The sequence below is a fragment of the Ambystoma mexicanum genome, chromosome 2p, assembly GCF_040938575.1.
Source record: "Ambystoma mexicanum isolate Mex_15411 chromosome 2p, UKY_AmexF1_1, whole genome shotgun sequence".
Lineage (NCBI taxonomy): Eukaryota > Metazoa > Chordata > Amphibia > Caudata > Ambystomatidae > Ambystoma > Ambystoma mexicanum.
The window spans coordinates 1481588864-1481605618 of record NC_090923.1 but is presented as its reverse complement, the minus strand read 5'-3'; the positions used below and the strand labels follow the sequence as shown (position 1 = coordinate 1481605618).

Below are 16755 nucleotides of genomic sequence, written 5' to 3'. Positions count from 1 at the left end.
TTGGTGTGGTTTTGCATACTGCATCAGTAATGCTTAGAACGTCAATCTCTGCGGTTCACTATCCTGTTCAGGAAAGCATGGTAGCCTACTAACCCTTGATTTGCCAGCTTCTTCAGACTGTTGAATGCCCTTTGCCCTAGTGGGCTCATATTGTTGGATCTGTCCACAATGTATGAGCTGGTTGGAAAATTGGCAAAGTTCTTTGCTTCAACTGGCTGCTTTTTTGTTCTGGATTTCTATTCACCGGGTGTACGCTGATTATGCCCTAAATTTTGTTGAAGCACTTATGGAGCAACAGGTGTTTCTTCAGGGAGTGTGCAATGCGGTCTCCTTTGTTACCCAGGATTTACTCTTCATCGCAAACTTTGTGTGGTGTACTGATTGTTGGATTATGATCAGACGACGGATGGACCAATTTATACTTTTGTTCCCTGCCCCTCAGAGGGTTGCCCTTCATCATGCTGGATGCTTGTGGGCAGGGGCTGGGGGGGCTTGCAATTTGTAAGCAAATGACAGATCTTTGACCGGTGCTTGTCTGCAGGACTTGGAATGTTAAGCTACATCCTTTTTGCGTGCCTTATTGCAATTTATCCAGCATTCTGCTTTGCAGGTAGTGAATAATGCATATGTGGTACCGCCAGCATTTGCTTTAAAATTGTGATTTTTCCCTTTTATAGTCTGTGTGTGTGTGAAGCTCAGATTCCTATTAAGGATGCAGGTACTATCTTATACCTGTTGCTCATTCCTGGTCTGATTGGAATCATTGGTGTTGGCGGAGGTCCTGGCCCACGCGCCACAATCCGATCAGGCATTCCCATTCAGAAAGATGTCCTTTCGTGGCTAAAAAGTTCTGTGAGAAGCCCCAGGCCAACGCCCAGATGAACAAGAAATTGGACAGCCGCTTTAGGTTACTGGATGGGGAACCAGTCCTCCTGTCCTCCCACCCTCAACCACACTCTTCAGTTGTGGCGGCAGCCTCTTTGTATTCCAAGCCATCCTCGTTGTCGTCCACAGCAGGGGCCGTCTCTACCTGTCTATCCAAGGAGGACAGGGCCCTTGAGTCTATTCGGCAGGAGATGTTGTTATCTCAACGCTGGGCTGCACTTGCGATAGGCCAACGCTGATACCCTTCTAGCCACGGTGAACTAGAAGCTGTGGCGAGAGATCGGGGGAGTTCCTGCCCGACATACACCCGGAGAGACAGGCCTCTATTAAAGCCAGGCTGACAGAGACCTGCGCAGTTGCGCAGGACCTCATGGGGTCTTTGGTCTCGCACATCGACACAGCCAGTAGATGCCTCTGCCTGGGTGTCTAGAGGAGGTGGACGGCGTAGATGCTTGCCACAAGGTTCTCCTTAGATGTAAAGGAGAGGAGTCTAGACCTTCAGTTCGAAGGGACGGACCTCTTTCATTCGACCACCGATGACAAGCTGACAGTAAAGAAGACCTCAACGCAAACTGCCAAGTCCCTGGCCATCCTGACCAAACCTGGGCAGAAGTCCTTCCCCCAAACCCAGGGCAGGTCCGACTTCAAACTCTGCTCCTTCAGCAGCTTGAAGGGGTTCAGGGACCATGATACGCTGCAGCCTGACTGATCCCCTAGCGACCACAGGAGGAAGCAGCAGAGGACCTTGCACCGCTTTTTCCGCTCCTCCTCCTCCGCTCCTACCTCGGACGCCAAGAAGCAATGACGTGACGGTCAGGTAACACAGCTTGCTGGTGGGGGCCGGCTGGCTCACTTCGCGGCTGCACTGGCTTCTGTCTTCCTCTTCTTTTTCCTCTACCCTCTTCTCCTCTGCTTCAGAGAGGGTCCCCGGCACTGTTGCGGGAGATCCTTCTTCTTTTGGACATGCAGGTGTTGGAGCCGGTTCCTCAGTCAGATATGGGCTCCGACCTCTACTACAGGATTTTTGCAGTTCCCAAGAACAACGAGGCTTGTTTGAGGGTAGTGTAAGGAACTCATGGTGTCAACAGTAAAGACAGACAAGTGCTCACAGTTCAAGGGTGTTTATTAAACTGTATGCAGGTTGGAAAAACATCTAATCTAAACCTAAATCTACAATGGGAGTAAGCGTCGACCATCAAATGAAAATAGGCAGTCCTAATGGCGTTGTGTCAAATAAAAAGGGCCTGGGCGGCGCTGTTGCCCTCGTTGAAGATGGCCACCTAAGTGAAGGCTCTGTGCTGGGAGGCATTATTCTTGTGGAAATCAGCGTTGGTACGCCGTAGTCTACCGAGGGGACATCAACAGATTACTCCCATGCAATCTGTCTAATTATCAGCCGGGTCTGGAGACGAGAGCCGGCTCCGTTACGGAGCTTTGGGTGGCTGTTGGTGGACTGGGAGTCGGCATCGGCCTGATCTGACTGACGCTTCCGTGGGAGTGTCTACTAGGGCCGGGCATCTGTGGCCTGCTGTGGGGGAGGCGCTCTGTGCCCGCCTGACTGGATTCCCTAGCACTGATCAAGCCGGATCCTCTGCGCCCAGGGGTGGGGGGGTGTACAGAGCTTCCCTAGGGGCTGCTACGGTTGCAGCGACATCGAACCCCGACCCTTGGAACCTGCGGCTTCTGGTGTGCAGCGTGGACTGCTGCCGCACTCGACCCCTCTGGCGCTGAGCGGGTCTGCTCTGCCGCTGCTCCGGGCCGGGGTGTGCTGGTGGGGGGCGCCCGCCGCAGCCTTCCTAACATCTACACACTTGGTGGGGTGCCCCCCCCCACCTGCGGCCCTGGACGGGTGGAGCCCGGAGCCCACGACACAGACGGTGAGTCCCTGGGGGCGGGTGGGCCTGGATCTGGCAACCACAGCTGCGGCTTCGTTTTCCCTGGATCTGGCCCCCCCCCGGGGACACTGCGAGCCTCGCTGCGGCCTGTCCTGCCCCTGCCGGGGGTGCTGCTGTGCGGCGGGGGTGCTCATTCACTCCCCCACAATCTGTGTTTCTCCCGCGGCTGCACAGGAGTTCGAGCTCCATGAGCCGCCAACTTGGGCCATAGGGGGCACAACTGAATGGTCATTGGCCTCTGGGTGCGCTGATGGTGGGCGGCCCTATACTTACTCAACATTGAAGATCACACCCTGCTCAGGCGCTGATCGAGCCTCAACAACCCCATCCCAGCTCATGCTGCTGCGACAGTGAAGGCTCCCATCCCTCTGCAATAGCCCAGAAATAGGTGGCTCTGATAGAGCTTGTTGATAGAGGGCTCTGGATCCCTGGGCTTCTCCACCCTCGCCCACCTGCACAATTCCTGCCTTGCGAACCTCAACAGGGGGGGCCACTCACATGCAGTGTGTGTGTGGAGTCTGGCCAGGTTGCACAAAGCTTAAACTATCTAAACCACCCACTCGCCCTACAACCCGGTGTTACGCTCACCTGGCTCCCACAGAGGCGTCGATCTGGACTGGACTGCTGTGACCTCCACCAATGTGACGCGTAGGGCCGAGATGACGGACTGAACTGGCCCACTTAGCTTTGTTTGCTTGGCCCGTAGGAATATTCTTCTGCAAATGGAGAAAGGGAATTAACCACCTGTGGAGTTGAGCGTAAATTCCCCCCACCCCGCTGTTCTCCCCACTGATCACCTTGGATGTCCCCTCTTATAGTCTCGCCTGATGATTTGAAAAGATGAGCTCTCCATCCTGCATTGAGCGCAGGGGCGCGTAGATAACCAGTTACTTCACTGGCTCGAAGGAATTGGTGAGTTCCAGGACAATATTGACTCCGATATTCCTAGCAAGACGCCGTAAGTATGTAATTCGTAAGAGTTCAAATGCCTGACTTTCACTCTTGTCCGATTCCTTGCAGGTTGCAGCTTGACCCTACTGAAGAGTTCCTCGTGGCAACCGGTAATGTTCTGGTAAGGATTTGTATTATCCAACACAGTTCGAAAAAATGATGTCCATATGTAACCTGTTGCTTTCTCCCTTATTCAGGCGCTGAGAGAAAGTATGAAGTCTCGGGGAATAATGCCTCCGGCAGTAAAATCAGGTAAGTCTTTTGTGGTGAGGAGGGTTTCCCTTGTTAGTCCCTTGTTTCACCTTGCTGTCCTTTTGTTTCCCCTTAGGGGCCGGGGTTTGGCTAGGATGCAGTGGAAGCTGCGCCGACCCGTGAAGAAGAATAATACCCCCGGTGGTAAAATCAGGGGTAAGTCTATAGGGGGTATTCCTCTGTGTATTCCCTTGGCTCACCTTGCTGTTCTTGTCTTCTCCTTAGGTGCCGGAGTGCGGCGGGAACATGCAGGAGGATGCGGTGAAATGTGAAGATGCGGCGAAGGCCGGTGAGTTCAGCGCGGCACAGCAGCAGGCGAGGCGGCGCGCATAAAACAACTTCTTTCTTCCAGCTCGAAGGCGCGATGGATCAGGAATTCAGGGTATTGCTCTCGTTCTAACCTTTTCTCCTTCTTTCTCCCTTTTTCTAGGAGCTCCAAACTCGAGGCGGGCGTGGCAGAAGACTGGATGCAGACTTGCAGGCACGGTGAGCGTTACGCTGCTGGATGCAGAATAACGCGAAGCGTGTGCTGTTCTTCGAGCGTGGTTTAAATAGCCTCCAAAGTAGTCCCAGGTAAGTATTCCTCCTCAGCCCCACCTGAGTAAAAAATAGTCCCTAGGTAAAATAGTCCCTTCCAAGCCTCGTTTGGCTTGGAGCTCAGGCAGCATGGTCTGCATCAGGTACGTTTGCAGCATGGTCTGCATCAGGTAAGTTTTAATCTATGAGCCTGGCGCCTATGGCGCCAGGACTGACTCCATATGAGCCTGGCGCCATAGGTGCCAGGACTGCACCCAAATAGCCCCTAGCGGGGGTTGTTGGGCTTGCTTGGGGGTAACTTGATGCCTGCTTCCGGGGTTGCTGGACATGGTCTGGGTCCCCGGGGGTAGGCATCATGACACCCGGGGAACGGTCGCTGGTGTGGCCGAGCCACGCATACTGAGAGCTCCCACCGACCAGCAACTGTGATGCTCTAACTGAGCTCCAGCAAGTCCTCTTCACCCTAGCCACCCAGCGACCCCTTTCCCACCTCGATCAACTGACATCTCACAGTTGCTTACTGGGCAACCTCCCTGATACGCCAGAGACCACAAACTCCTTGGACCATCGCGCTCCCTTGTCTACTGAGGTCCCCAGGATCTGCGCTCTAACTTGGAACATCACTGGTTGGTTCCGCCTGGGCATTCCTGTCACCGGGCTCCCTGTGCATCTACATACTTGCCAACTGGCCTGGCGACTCGGGCCGCCGACCAGGCCCGTCGCTGTATACTCTGGACACCCACAAGCTAATAAGGGGTCAAGCTCCTTCAGACCAACTGGGACCGGCTAGGCCCCATCCAGTCGCCCTCACTCACCCTTGCGATCACTCTCTCCACATACTGGTCTCCCAAGTCTGCAGACTCTCCCCCAGTCCACATCATGACTAAGGGCGCAGGGAAAAAACAGAGCTCCATCAACATGTTTACTAAAACACTGTCTAAACAGGCAGAGGAGGCACCGGAGCCGGAACCCACCACTTCAACTCCTCCAGACTCCATAGAATCACAGAAAATGCTGGAATATATCAGCGAAGGGTTCACCACTTTGCACTCCAAACTGGATGACATGAATGGCTCCATATCCTCGATCACCTCGCACATTGAAAAAACCGACAACCGAGTTGCTGAAATTGAAACGAGGGTGGGCGCTACGGAGGACGACTTGGGCTCTCTCCGGGCGTAAGTCTCCTCATTATCTAGACGCGTGCTGGAGGTAGCCAAAAAAAAGGAGGACCTCGAATCGCGCTCTAGACGCAATCACCTCCGCATAATTGGGGTCCCCGAGGACGGCATCAAGGAACCCATGGAAGACTACATAGAGCGCACTCTACTCACACTTCTTGATTCTCCCAGGCTCTCGACACAGTTCGCAATTGAAAGAGCCCATCAAGCTTTATCAGCAAAACCCAGACCTGGCGCGCCCCCGCGCACCATCATAGCCAGGGTGCTAAACTTTCGGGATCGTGACGCCTTCCTTAGGGTAGCGAGAGCCAAATGGGATCTTTTCTTGGGGTCCTCTAGGATCCACTTATACCCAGACTTCTCAGTGGCGGTTCAACAGGAACGCAAAACCTTCCTGGCAGGCAAGAAGAGGCTGCGTGACCTGGAGGTTAAATATTCCATGCTGTATCCCACCAAGCTACGAAATGAACACTCTAACCAGGTTTTCTTTTTCACAATCCCGGAAGAAGCCTCCACATTCATAGACAATCACTTTCCAGGTTGAAAGTTCATGGCCTCATCACTTTGTTGACGTTTGATCACCTATCGGGAGGGGCGCCCCCGTCCCATGGGCGCAGGAGATCCATCCTTCTGTCATGTGTCTACAGTTCACTCTGGCTCTACGATGTCTTGATCTCCCCGTCATTAGTAACCTCTTAAACTACATGTTAACGGTTTTTGATGCACCTCTCTATCCTTCATGAGCCCCCAGCCCAGAGTATCGCCGCCAGGCCAGCACACAGGCCCCCAGGCGTTGATGCCATTGGTTTGGATTTGCTTATGGGGTTGTTATTCCTCTGATTGGGGGAGGGATGTGGGTAGGGGTGGGTTGGGATGGGTGTTATGGTTAAAAAAAGGCTTGATGTTCATGAAGAAGGCGGAGTGCGGGCCAATGCCAGGTCAGTCGCGCACTGAGAGGGGGCTCGCTCATCTAGCCCGGCCTTCAGGCCCTAGGTTATCACCTCTCCGAACTTCAAAACCTATGCAGTGCTCTTATTCCAATGGGCGACAATAATGTGATACTCATGAGTTGGAATGTGCGGGGGCTGGGGAATTATAGGAAAATGCGACAGTTACAATTGCACGCCATGAAGTGAAAATCCTTCTTTTACAAGGAACACACGCATATGCTGAACACTGTGGAAAATTCGCCAAAGGGTGGGGTCCCCAAAGATATTACAACAACTATTCTGCCCAGAGTCGGGGGGTTATGACACTGATCTATAAAAGCCTCAAATTTACTGGTAAGTCTTCGCAGGTCGACCCACTGGGTAGATATGTATTGCTTCATGGTGTCCTACAAAATAAAGAACTGGTGTTATTGAACATCTATGGTCCCAATGTAGACGACCCCGAATTTTACCTCCACTTAGCCTCCCTCATAGGCAGCTTCCCTATGGTCCCGATACTGTGGGGGGGCGACTTCAATACAATACTAGACGTGGACCTGGACAGATCGGGCTCCAGACCCCGCCAACTCTCAAAAGCAGCCTACACCATTCTACCATCGCTTCCCCGACTGGCTATAGTAGACGTATGGAGACTTATACCCTGACTCCCAAACATACTCCTTCTATTCCCCGGTTCACGACTCACATTCTAGGATTGACAGATGGCTGATATCAGACATGCTGATAAACGTTTCACAGCAATCGATTCTCCCTAGAACTCTTTCCGACCACTCCCCGGTGACTCTCTCTCCCTCTCTGCTGGGGTCCAGACTACGATGGAACTCGGCAGTGGAAAATGAAACCACACTCCTTGCTCGATACAGCCTTTAGCTCAGAGCTAGAGACTGCCATTGAAGACTTTTTGAAAACAACACTAATTCGGTCACTACACAATCCACCCTTTGGGAGGCATTTAAAGCCTACATCAGGGGTATCGCCATCTCCAAGGAAAGTGGTATTCTGAAAGCGATCTGAGGAGATAACCGGAAAAGTGAGTCGGCCCTCGCGTCCCTCGAGTCCCAATACGCTCTCCTTCCATCTCCTGAGATCCTCGCGTCTTTAGGTACGGAACTTGATGCGTCTCGTACTAATGCGGAACGCAAGGTGAAAGTCCTTGACGACCCCCAGCTCGTGAGAAAATACAGGGAGGGCGAACGGCCAAGCCGACTCTTAGCCAGACTCATCCGTCGAGAGTTTTGATCCCCCAACATCCCCGCTATCGAGAGAGCCGACGGCACTCTAGCCACACTCCCACAGGATATTAACACTGAGTTCCTGGTATTCTATGAAGCCCTTTACTCAGAGGATGAGAGCGTCCCAACAGCGGAGATCAATGCTTACCTAGACGGCCTTTCCCTTTCGGTCCTCTCCTCTGAAACTAATAGCTCTCTCGAGAGGCCGTTTACTGCGGAGGAGCTCTCAGATGCCATCGATTCGCTGTCATCTGGTAAATCCCCGGGCTCGGACAGCCTTCCAGTAGATTTTTACAAACACTTCAAATCCCTCCCAATACCTCACTTGATGGCCCTATGGGAAGAAGCATGCGTAGTGGGTAGGCTCCCCCCTTCTCTCCGGGAAGCCATAATAACGGTTCTACTTAAACCTAGAAAGGCCCCCACCCCTGTGGCTCGTACCGTCCCCTCTCACTAATCAACTGCGATGTCAACATTTTTGCCAAATTGCTAGCCTTACGCTTGGCCCCCTTCATGTCACACATCATTCACCCCGATAAAGCAGGATTTATTCCGGGGCGCTCCACCTCTCTGAACTTGATATTATTAGTAGAATTAACCCGAACGTGCAAGCTGTAGTTGCTACACTGGACATGCAAAAAGCATTCGACTCCGTGTCCTGGAAGTACCTTTGGCGGGTCCTCGGAAAATGTAAAATTGGGCCCAGTTTTCGTTCATGGGTCGGGCTACTTTACTCAGTTCCTGTGGCTAGGGTCCGTACTGAGGACAGATGCTCATCCCTATTTCGAATTGCCAGAGGTACGAGGCAGGGCTGCCCCTTTTCCCCCTTAGTCTTTGCTATAGCTATGGAACCGTTTGCTGATAAGATGCGCCAGTGCCACGCTCGCAGAGGGTTACGAACAGCAGGCCAAGCGGATATCATCTCTTTTTATATGCAGACGATGCCCAGCTCTATATCCGGTCTCCCGCTATCAACCATGCCCCGATACTGGAAGACGTTGTCCACTTTGGGCGTTTTTCTGGACTCAAAGTAAACTGCTCCAAATCCACCCTGTTCCCACTCACTGAATGCACACGTTCCCCTCCCGATCTTATGGGGTTCACTTGGTCCCAATCGAAATTTACTTACCTCGGTATAGAGGTGACTCGCCGTCCTGAGACATTGCTCCAGGAGAACTATCAGTAACTCACGAAACTCTGAAAAGGCTTCTGGCTAGGTGAGAGTTCCAATTTCCCTGGCTGGTCGAATTGGGGGGTTCTAAAGATGCTCGTACTCCAACTTTTATATAAGTTCATCAATCTGCCCCTGTTGCCGGGGAGACTGCTTTTTCCAAGCGTTGACCCGCACTATTAACACTTTTCTGTGGCATTCTGGGGCAGTCCGACTAAAACTTGCAACATTGTCCACCCCCATGTAAAGCGGCGGATTCAGTGCCCCAGATTTTCTCAAATACTGGCGGCTGGTGGCGCAGGCCCACTTCGCCTCGCACTGGTTTAACACACAGGATCCCCCTCCGCATGTTAGACTCGAGAGAATGGCAGTCAGTGGCCGAGACGTCCGCTCCTTGATTCTCTCCCCATTGCCGATCATGTTAGAGTCACTAGACCCTGTTAGTTTCCAGATTTTAGAGTGGGCTAGGGATGTGCTATCAGGCACATCCTATCCATTCCACGGCGATCTACCACTGTGGAATTTCCTCCCAGGGGTCCCATCCATCATACACCGGTGGGCTGAAACAGGCTACGAGGCAATCCGGGACATCTTTGAGAGTGGTGGTTTTGTTGAGTGGTCGGATCTTCCACCCATCCTCAGACAGAAACCATCCGCGTGGCTCCAATACTCCTCCCTCCGCAGAGTTCTTTAAATCACATACCCTGACTTCCCTGCGCTACCTCCCAACAACCCAGTAGTTGCGGAGCTATGCAGCTTCAACTCCTTTAGGGGGAAGGTATCCAGACTATACGCCCTCTACAGGCCAGATCGACCCCCCCCCTGCGACAAACTGAAACATAAATGGGCAGAGGACTTGGGGGTGGTGATGTCCAACCAACGCTGGAATCTCATGTGTGCGCGCACCCACAATGTGTCCTTTAACTCCTGATTCAAATTAATCCAGTTCAAAGTCCTGCACAGGTATCACCTCACTCCGATTCAGTTGCACCGCATGTCCAAGGACCACTCCCCCAGATGCCCCAGGTGCGGAACCGACAGCGCCACATACATACACACACATGATCTGGTCCTGTCCTAAACTAGCGCAGTACTGGGAGGAGATATGTACTACTATGACTGTCATTTTGGACTGCACAGTCGCTCCATCCCCTGCATTGTCTCTTTCATGACTTCCCGGACTTGAGTCGCGACTCCAAAAAGCTGGCCGGCCTCTGTATGTTACTCACTGTCCACTGCATCTTACTATGCTGGCTCCGCCCTGGTCCACCCTCACACTCGCAATGGCTTAGGGCAGTCACCTGGGCAATTGACACGGAAGAGGTCTGGGCTAATCAACAGCCGGCGCATTCCAGGCCCAGGAACATATGGCTGAGATTCTGCTCTTATATGGCCTCCATAGCTACAGACTCTGATGGTTCATCTCTTACTTCATCTTCTCCCACCTCCACCATGGCCTGAACTTTTGATTACCCAAATTGCTCCTGTGTTGTTGCGCCCCTCTGCTCATACCCGCAAAGCAATGTACAATGTTGAAATCGGACTGTATGCACTGCAATTGTCACGTCTGCCCCTGTTGGGCTTCTGCCTCTTCTGTGTTGTCAAGCTAAATAAATAAAGTTTAATAAAATAAAAAGGGCCTATACTAAGAAACCTATTGCCAAACCTTGCAACTAATACAAAAAGGGTGTGGGATAGTTCTCAAGAAAAGAAAGAAGTGCAATGTGGCAGTGGGAGCCCCGTTCACCCAGCCAGAGCCCACTCTGGTAGTGACGGATTCCTCCCTCTCGGGCTGGGGGCTACCCTAGATGGCCTTTTGATTCATGGCGCATGGTCCAGAACAGAGGCCCTCCTGCATATCAATCTGCTGCATCTCAAAGTGGTAGGCCTGGCTTTTCTACTGGTCATCAGGGGCGACGCGGTTCTGGTCAGGACCGACAATTCCACGACGATGTTCTACTTGAACAAGCAGGGCGTCACCCCCTCTCCCCTCCTGTGCATGGAGGCAGTGTCAATCTGGGAGGGACCCAGTTGGAGGGGACATGGATATCTGCGGTCCATCTCCCGGAGGACAACAATGCGGAAGCTGAACATCTCCGCCGCCTGGGGCTAAACACCTACGAATGGGAATTACACATCAACTGTTTGTTGCCCCTATTCCAGAAATGGAGGTTCCCAGATCCGGACTTATTTGCATCTCCTCTGAATTCCAAGTGCCCCCTCTTCGCTTCATGGGCGGGGTGGGGCCAGGGGTCTCTGGGCGACACGTTCCAACTCTGCTGGCAGTTGCTATCCGTTTCTTCCTCCATTGCTCCAGCGGACCCTCTGCACATTTTGAGCCTCAGTAGACTGCAGCCTCCTCCTAATCGCCCCCCACCCTTTCTGTCGAGGGCTTGGTTCTCCGACCTGCTGCAGTTGTGCTCCCAGGGGCCTGTCCATTTCCCACACCCCTGCAGGGGCTTCCTGACGCAGCAGGGCGTTGGGAGCACCCGGACCCAGCCTGCTGGCCCGCTTGGCCTGGCTCCTGATCAGCGGAGACTGCCCCACTCCCAGTTTTCATACGACAACTGGGAAATCATCCAGGAGGCCCTCCACGTGTTCTCAGTACAAGAGTAGGTGGACCAGGTTCTGCCACTGGGCTCACGACAAGGGGCTGGACCCCACTCACCTGCACCCTGGACGACGTACTGGCCTTTTCTACACACCTGGCTCGCTATGGAGACCAGGTTGATACCTGTCGCACCTATTTGGTGAGAAAGAAAAAGGAACAAACCCAAACTGACTACCCCTCTCTCTACGGCCTGTCGATGACACAGGTGAAAGTGCAATAGAACTGTTTTATATTTTTACAGTCCCACAGACCTTTAGTGAGCCAGTTATGTGACTGAGTCCGATGGATACAAAATTGTAAATAACTTTAATAGTTACATAAAACCTTAACATAAAAACAATCATTGGATAATTCATTCATCAATCACACCTTTCATTCCAATTCATATATTATATGGACTAGGGGTTAAACAGATTACAATTTTTTAAGCATATTGGCTGTTTACAGTATGCATGACAACGGAAAACACATTGGAATTTCCTCTAGGTCGACATATGTTTCGGCCCTTCTTTCAAGTACCATCGTAGTCTGCGATGGTCAATATGGTAGGTATTGGGCCATCTTCAGGACAGTCGTGCTTATATTGAACTTTAATTTCATTCCCCTTTTCCTCATACAAAACGACGAATCTAAAAACATAAATTACATATACATTACATTGTGCATCGGGCTCTACCCACTAGTATTTATTCAAGGTGATGGCCAAATTCATAAACCAAGACAAAAGCACCCACCTATGGTCGACTTGTATTTTTGCAGACCTTGGAGCTGTAGATGCCGGATATCTTTCGTATTTTCCAGTATCTGGAACCCTGTTTACAGGGAACACATAGATTATAGTTAATATATTCGACGGCTTGCCTGGATGGCAATGGTCCCCTTTATATATTGAAGTGACTTACGAATGTAAAAAGGGAGTGGTTGACTCTTCAGAAGGCTTTATTTTCTTTCCTTTCGATCTCTCGTGATCCGCTGTTGTTAGTTTGATCTGGTGTCATCCACGACATCCGGTAACATGCCTATAAATAAGGCACAATCAATTACTTCCTTATAGAGCGAGCGTACTAGCCTCAATGTGCTAATGTTTTAAACTGCTATTTACTTAATTGGCGTATCCGCTACTACCTATCGCTGTGGACACTGTTCAGTCTGTGCACAAACAGCTACCATGAAACAGATCACCCTCTGTAATAAGGTAATCGAACTTAAAGACTTTACCAATTGTCTCACACCATGGGTGGTATATGCCATCAAATGCCCCTGCGATATGGTCTATATTGGGAAAACTAAACGGCCTATACGACAGCGTATTAATGAGCACAAATCGTGCATCAGGAATCGGGTAGAAAACAAACCATTAGTAGCCCATTTTATCACCAAACAACACAAATGTACAGACCTATTATGGTGTGTAATCCAAGTAATTAAACTATCTCCCAGAAATGGAAATAGGGATCAAATCCTTACTAGATGTGAACAAAAATGGATCTACACTCTCCAAACAGTCAAAAATGGGCTTAATATAGCTGTGGAGTGGAGTGCTTTTTTGTAGGATATCTGTAATATCTCACTAAAATCCACTAATCTAGCCCCTTGAGCACCATTAGTCACCATCTAAGTTGGTTGATACGATCCACACAATGTGGCCCGTAACATCTAGCAAGGTTGACAAGTCTATTAATTCTTGAAGCACAATGGGTTAATAAATGCTGTACTATACTAAGTCAGCCCCTGCAATATACTACAACTCATAATTGGGTTCACATTATGGGCAAGGCGGTCGACTGCGTTAGGCCCCCTTTTCAGATTCAGGAAGAATGATATGTTTATCAGACCCTGTAAATTAAACGGTATTCCGCTGACCCTACACTACCGTTGCAGTCCCTATATACTAATATTCGAGTCCCTGCACATTTTCGGTGCAAGTTGACCTTGATAAATCAAAATCCAAAAATTGAAAATCATGTAGGTTGCTAGAACCAATTTTTCGGCGATTGCATCCTTAACTTTTAATTTTCGATTGTGACATACCTGTCATCAACACTGAGAGTGCCGAAACGACTCCTGTAAATAAACTTGAGAAGCTCACAACAGACAACAACCAGTAAGACATGTTGTGGGTTAGGTGATAAGAGATTAGTCGATAGGCCAGTAGTCACGCATCATGCTTTTGACAGTGTTTACATCTGGCAATCTCCTCTGTACGGTTCGACAGCGCACTACCTTAGTGAGTGAGATCACGTGCGCGAGAAGCACGTTTTCAACATCAGGTGACCTTTAAAAAGATCAGAGCTTCGTGCTCACAATGTAACCGCGCGTACGACCAAGAGGACGCCGCCGTGTTACAGCTCGACACCGCCGACGAAAGCACAGGTAAGCAGATAAGTTTGAAGGAGTGGGAACGTGGAAATCACTCTTATTTGAAACCGGGTTTTCCCTTTATTGCAATAAAGCACATACGCCCGCTCCACTGTGATACCGCGGCACAAAGGTGGTTGCCTTGGCAACCTAACGAGGAACTAACAGTGCAAACTTAGAGCTATAGACGCTCCTAAAGAGGGCGCAGTCTATAATTGAAAAGTCTGCGTTCCCCTTGACCATTTAACTTTTTTTTTTTTTAAAAAAACGATGGCAGCGGGTAAATAGTATTAAGAAGAGGATCTCCAAACTATATGAAAAGGAAGATACCTAAATCATAAAACCGGCTAATTTATAAACAGTTAAGGTGCACGTATAATGTAAATTGCACTACCCATATTTGACGTGTTTTAATCCTCTGCTTCAGTAAAATAACGGCGAACGAAGTCCCTTACAGAGCATGTAAGCCCACATTGGAACTTCACAATAGGTAGTAGCGGATACGCCAATTAAGTAAATAGCAGTTTAAAACATTAGCACATTGAGGCTAGTACGCTCGCTCTATAAGGAAGTAATTGATTGTGCCTTATTTATAGGCATGTTACCGGATGTCGTGGATGACACCAGATCAAACTAACAACAGCGGATCACGAGAGATCGAAAGGAAAGAAAATAAAGCCTTCTGAAGAGTCAACCACTCCCTTTTTACATTCGTAAGTCACTTCAATATATAAAGGGGACCATTGCCATCCAGGCAAACCGTCGAATATATTAACTATAATCTATGTGTTCCCTGTAAACAGGGTTCCAGATACTGGAAAATACGAAAGATATCCGGCATCTACAGCTCCAAGGTCTGCAAAAATACAAGTCGACCATAGGTGGGTGCTTTTGTCTTGGTTTATGAATTTGGCCATCACCTTGAATAAATACTAGTGGGTAGAGCCCGATGCACAATGTAATGTATATGTCATTTATGTTTTTAGATTCGTCGTTTTGTATGAGGAAAAGGGGAATGAAATTAAAGTTCAATATAAGCACGACTGTCCTGAAGATGGCCCAATACCTACCATATTGACCATCGCAGACTACGATGGTACTTGAAAGAAGGGCCGAAACATATGTCGACCTAGAGGAAATTCCAATGTGTTTTCCGTTGTCATGCATACTGTAAACAGCCAATATGCTTAAAAAATTGTAATCTGTTTAACCCCTAGTCCATATAATATATGAATTGGAATGAAAGGTGTGATTGATGAATGAATTATCCAATGATTGTTTTTATGTTAAGGTTTTATGTAACTATTAAAGTTATTTACAATTTTGTATCCATCGGACTCAGTCACATAACTGGCTCACTAAAGGTCTGTGGGACTGTAAAAATATAAAACAGTTCTATTGCACTTTCACCTGTGTCATCGACAGGCCGTAGAGAGAGGGGTAGTCAGTTTGGGTTTGTTCCTTTTTCTTTTCAATAAACCTCCCTGCTTACATATCTGACCCCCCGAGAACAAAAAATCTGGGAGGACCCATTTATATTACTTCCTGAGGACAACCCTTGGTTGTTGGGTTTCATTTCTGTCACTATAAACGAAAGTATTGTGCTAAGAAGTGTGAAAATGGATATTGAGAATTTAGTATCGTTTTCAGATGAGTATTATAAAAAACTCATAAATCAACCCACATTATTAGGAGACACCGTTGATAATGTGGCCTCTGCTCCGCAGTCAAATGACGCAGAACTTTTAACTCAAAAAAAGAAAAAATTGATTCGCACTGAATCTCATGGAAAATTAATGTTGGCCTATCTTAAAGCCGGGACCATTCCAGAGGGCCTTCAGATTAAAAATATTCCCCGAGTGTTTACTAATAACACGAAATTCAAAAGTAAGTTCAGTGGTGTAAGCAATAAATGCTCAAGAGATCTGTTGATTCTAATTATTGACACGTCAGCAGAAGAAGCAGCTATACAGAGAACTGAAATAGACACCCTAGAGGCGAAAATCAAACAAGAAAACACGATGACAGACATTAAAGAAACACTGGCCAAAATCGAGGACGAAATGGCTAAATTCAAGAAAATAACGCTTGATAAAAAAATCTGGAAATTAAAAAAAGATGTGGAACAATACAAAGAGACTAGAACTAACCCGTATCTCATAGAGACTTACTATGATGATATACAGAAAGCCAGCCAAGTGAGACCGTATAACAGAAGACGACCATTTGTGAACTTTTCCAACTCGTCTAATGCATCAACAAGTAGCGGGTCTGATACGAGCCAACAAGGCCCCTCCGGTCCGCCCCCCCCAACAATTTTTTCGGGGCAAGGGACAACGCGGCCGAAACAAACAGCAAGGCCCCCCACGAATGCCAACGAGGAATTGGCAGGGCCCCGCCCAAACATGGTAGTTCCAATTTACAATCTATCTCCTTATGTCCTCTCGCCCACTGAAATAAGTGTTCTATCAAAGGGATTGTCTTTTGTCCCAACAGCACAAGCGAAACCCTTCGAAACTGAAGTGGAACTGCAGAAGTTCTACAGACTGATACGTCTCAAATATTTTTTCAGAAATTCAACTTCGCCTACAAAAGAGGCCACCATCACCGGTCTCAGACCTCCTTCGAAATTTGTGCCTACCAATGCGATGGTTAGCCCAGAAATAGTAGCATTTGAACAGAAAATCTCGTGGGAAATTCAAAAAGCACTAAAAAACAAAAATATTTCAAAG

At 49.2% G+C, this 16755-nt stretch overlaps 1 protein-coding gene and 2 long non-coding RNA genes across 4 annotated transcripts in view; 2 read left to right on the top strand and 1 right to left on the bottom strand.

Annotated features, from left to right (window-relative positions):
• Positions 1-14904, top strand: part of LOC138567651 (uncharacterized) — a 44989-nt gene extending 30085 nt beyond the window's left edge. Inside the window, exons 2-3 of the long non-coding RNA XR_011302269.1 lie at positions 14620-14736; positions 14827-14904. This is a non-coding gene — a long non-coding RNA (uncharacterized lncRNA). The remainder of the gene's footprint in view (positions 1-14619; positions 14737-14826) is intronic.
• Positions 1-16755, top strand: part of ALG1 (ALG1 chitobiosyldiphosphodolichol beta-mannosyltransferase) — a 2244281-nt gene that overhangs the window by 2057442 nt on the left and 170084 nt on the right. The gene's annotated exons all lie outside the window — the stretch shown is intronic.
• LOC138567650 (uncharacterized) overlaps positions 1-16755 on the bottom strand; it is a 43256-nt gene that overhangs the window by 16912 nt on the left and 9589 nt on the right. The window lies entirely within an intron of this gene.